The sequence below is a fragment of the Anoplopoma fimbria genome, chromosome 4 (assembly GCF_027596085.1).
Source record: "Anoplopoma fimbria isolate UVic2021 breed Golden Eagle Sablefish chromosome 4, Afim_UVic_2022, whole genome shotgun sequence".
Lineage (NCBI taxonomy): Eukaryota > Metazoa > Chordata > Actinopteri > Perciformes > Anoplopomatidae > Anoplopoma > Anoplopoma fimbria.
In genome coordinates, this window is record NC_072452.1 from 3,678,314 (window position 1) to 3,682,473 (window position 4,160).

At 39.6% G+C, this 4,160-nt stretch overlaps 1 non-coding gene across 1 annotated transcript; it reads left to right on the top strand.

Annotated features, from left to right (window-relative positions):
* Positions 1-2,804: 2,804 nt before the first annotated feature.
* On the top strand, positions 2,805-2,876 carry trnaa-ugc (transfer RNA alanine (anticodon UGC)). Its single transcript has one exon. It is a non-coding gene; the product is annotated as a tRNA-Ala (tRNA).
* The last annotated feature ends 1,284 nt before the right edge of the window (positions 2,877-4,160 follow it).

A 4,160-nucleotide genomic window follows, 5' to 3' on the forward strand; every position in this document is an offset into this window, starting at 1 on the left:
ACATGTATTTCCTTCCTCAAGCCAATAACCTATAGGGACATTTTCAAATTGCTTGTTTTGTCCAACTAAATATCAAACATTTCAACTGCTGTAACTGCTGTAACTGCTGACATACCAACTGAATCAAACTTATTACAGTACAGACACTTCATCTATCTCCAACTTCAACGGACATTTGAACTTCTTTCAACCCTTAATCTTCTAATGAAGTGCTTTCACCTTAACTGACACCTCAATTCAGGTATGGACTAGGAATGAAGAAAATGGCCCTGACAGTTGAACTTTTATTGCTGGGCTCACTGGGCTGAGCTTGTCAAGAGCCTCCAGTTTCACTAGGGTGACATGGTTTACCGGTAATGGTGCAGTAAGTTATTTTGAAACATTTAGCTGCATCAGCATCAAGGGATGCCAACCTCTTCTCTCTCATCTGTTCAGCGCCACCTTTACGTTGTTTCTCATTTTGTTTGTCCTTCTTGCTCTTCTCCACTATTTCTCTAAATGTCACCAGACAGAGATGGGAAAGGGGCGGGGCCAAAGCAAAGTTAGAATGGACCAGAACCAAAAGTAATGACCGGCAGCACAACAACTCAGCCAAAACATCCGAGGAGGTCATCACCTCCAGGTCTCAGGTCCCTTCGTCTGGAGTACTTCCCTACCCTTTTTCATCTGGAAAGAGTGAACCCAAGTGGCCTGGCAGTCTGGTCTGGCTCTTGTTTAAAATGTTTACCCTCCTGCACCTGTTATCAATTTATTATTATATTGCTGTGTATCGATGCAACGTCTCAGATCTGGAGTTTCTGCTGGTGGGAGACTCAATTGTTCCTTATGTGGAACTCCCCGGGCTTAACATACTGTTTCTCTGGTGCAAATATCTTGGATATAGCCCAGTATATATATGACCTCACGTATAAACAATCAATCAAATATATGTTGGAATAGGAGAGACTTATATAGAAGTATATATATGTATATATATGTATTCGTATCAGTTCGTTGCACTTATTGAATTCGTATTCGTTTATTGCACTTATCCTATTCGTATTCGTTTATTGCACTTATCTTATTCGTAGTAGTTTGTAGCACTTATTGTATTCGTATTAGCCTGTTGCAATTATTGTTTTCGTAGTAATCTGCCTCTGCACTATACTTTTGCTCTGGTTTATGCTTTAAGATGCTTGTTTAAGAAAGGAGATGCACTTATGACTTCTGGTGACTAGTAGTTCTCTTGAATACCTATGTTGAATACACTTCCTGTAAGTCGCTTTGGATAAAAGCGTCTGCTACATGACTGTAATGTAATGTTATGTAATGTAATGTAAAGTATAGCCTAACCCTAACAAAAAGGGAACTCACAGCACATTTTGTATATTTTATGAACAACACCTGTCCATTGCGACAACCCAGCACAATCTCTCCTGGACAGGATTTAGATGATTCTCTAATGAAAAGGATAACAACATCTTGGGGTAGAAGACAAACCATAGTGCATTGATGAAACAGCACATATTTATGAATAAAGGCAGACAGGAAGGCTATATCCAATCAAATCACAATCCCTTGCACGCCTGTCAACTCTCCCCAAGCAATTAAAATAGCTCTTCTATGTGAGGGAGCATTCATAAATGATGTATTATTTTTATTCTTTTATCTTCATATCTTCATAATCACAGAATCTTGGCTGACAACAAATTATCATTATGGACATCTCAAAGCTTGTCTACCTGATTATTGTTTTTTAAACCATCCCAGACTAACAGGCAGGGCTTCATCATGACTGAAGCTGACTCAGACATTTACTTCCCCACAGTTACACACCCCTGCACGTCTCTTCTCTTCTTTATTAATATATACTACCCTGGGCCTTCCTCGTAGCACTTATTGCACTCGTATTAGTTGTTGCACTTACTGTATTCGTATCAGTTCGCTGCACTTATTGAATTTGTATTTGTTTACTGCACTTATCCTATTCGTAGTAGTTTGTAGCACTTACTATATTCGGATTAGTCTGTTGCAATTATTGTTTTCGTAGTAATTTGCTTCTGCACTATACTTTTGCTCTGGTTTATGCTTTAAGATGCTTGTTTAAGAAAGGAGATGCACTTATGACTTCTGGTGACTAGTAGTTCTCTTGAATACCTATGTTGAATACACTTCCTGTAAGTCGCTTTGGATAAAAGCGTCTGCTAAATGACTGTAATGTAATGTAATGTAATGTAATGTAATGTAATGTAATACCAAGAAGTTATACTATTTTGGGGCAAAATGTATGTGCGGACAGCAGCGACATCTGCTGGAGGACTGAGAGAACTTCAACAACGAACAGTAAAAAGAATGAAATGTTCTATTCATGAAACATGATGCTTTATTATTATTATTATTATTATTATTATTATTATTATTATTATTATTATTATTATTATTATTATTATTAGAAGCATTAATATTATTGATTTTAAGGGGAAATATTTCATAGGTAATCGTTAGCGTTATGAAAACATTTTGTTCTGATGTTGGTTGGTAAATATGTAGAAAAACTGTGTTTTAATAACCAATCCAACAACCCAGCACAAAATAAAAAAGCCTGTGTGGTGTTTAACGTTACAACGTTTATATAACTTAGTCATTTTAGATGAAAGTTTAAATTATTAGATTATAGAAATAGGCTGTTTTACTATGTGGAACAATTCTTTTCTTCCCCTTTTATTGCATAATATCTGTTATTTGGTGCTTAAAACCGGTTCAAATACTTCATACAATGCTATTCAGCAGGTATTAGTAGCTTAACTTCTGCTGTCACAAGCGTAGGGGATGTAGCTCAGTGGTAGAGCGCATGCTTTGCATGTATGAGGCCCCGGGTTCAATCCCCGGCATCTCCAGGTTCCTTTTTGAATGTATTTACGATATGTTCTATCTACAACCACAAACTTTACGGTAAATATCCACTCTGTATTTTAGCTGAAATAGATAAGGTTTTATAACAACATGTGGGTATAGTAATGTTCCACTTATGAGTCTGAGAAAAGAGTAAAGTTCTCGCATGCACTGGTTTATTAAACCACACAAAAACAGTGCCGAGCAAACTGAGTGAAGTCTCGTGCAGTTCAACAGTTCTTCTTCCCTTGTTCAGGTCAAACAACCCTCTAGATCAGCATTATGGTTGTAACTGTAAGACTGTATAAATGTAACTACTCCCTAACATAACTCTAAATAACTTAAATAACTCTCTGTCTCTGCATTTGATTATTGTTTATTCAAGTGTAAAAATATTGTACATGCATTTATATAAATGTAAAAATATATTTAAGCACAACTTCTCTGTTATTATAACATAAATACTTTTAATTTAGGGTTAAGAAACCCACATTACTGTAACAAAGATCAAACTTTTAAAGTGAATAACAAAGACAAATATCATCAAACACAATTCTTGGGAATGCAAAGTCGCTCACACATGGAGTCAAAGTTCCTGGTTGCTGTGTATTGTCTCCGGTACTCCAAAAACAGCTAAACATGCCTTCCAACAGGGCCTCCACTCTGCCTCCTGGTCTAGGATGGCGTACGCCGTTTTGTGAACCTGCTGCTCTGGGTCCTTGAATGTCACGAGTCACTGCAGAGCAGAGTGGTCAATCCTCACACTGAATGGCCAGGCCACACAGATGTGCGCAAGGCTGAATGACGTTACCACTCGCTACCCTTAGGTCCCACTTGGGAAAGCGCTCCTCCCACGCTCGCACCGCTAGCATCTGCGTCCGTGGTGAAAGGCGAGCTGGGGTCGGCTGGGGCAAGCATCGGGGCCTCACCCAAGGCGTGCCAAAGGCTGCTGAACACCATGTGGCATTGCTCAGTCCACAAAACGTCTCTATCCTTCTGCAGCAGCTGAAACGGGGGCAGAGCAGAGCAAGCAAAACACAGTAAAAACCTCCTGTAGTATGAGGCCAGGCCTAAACATCTCTTCAGCTGTTTTTGTCTGTGACTGCCTGCACCTTCTCTTGTACGGTGCTGATGCCTTCACCCCCTACCCGGTGTCCCCAGAAAGATACCTCTCTCTGCACAAAGTGGCACTTCTCAGGGTGCAGCTTCAGGCCAGCTGCTCTGATATTTTCCAGCACCAGCTGTGGAGACCCCAGGGCGGCCTCGAAAGGACCTGCCATGCACCAGGA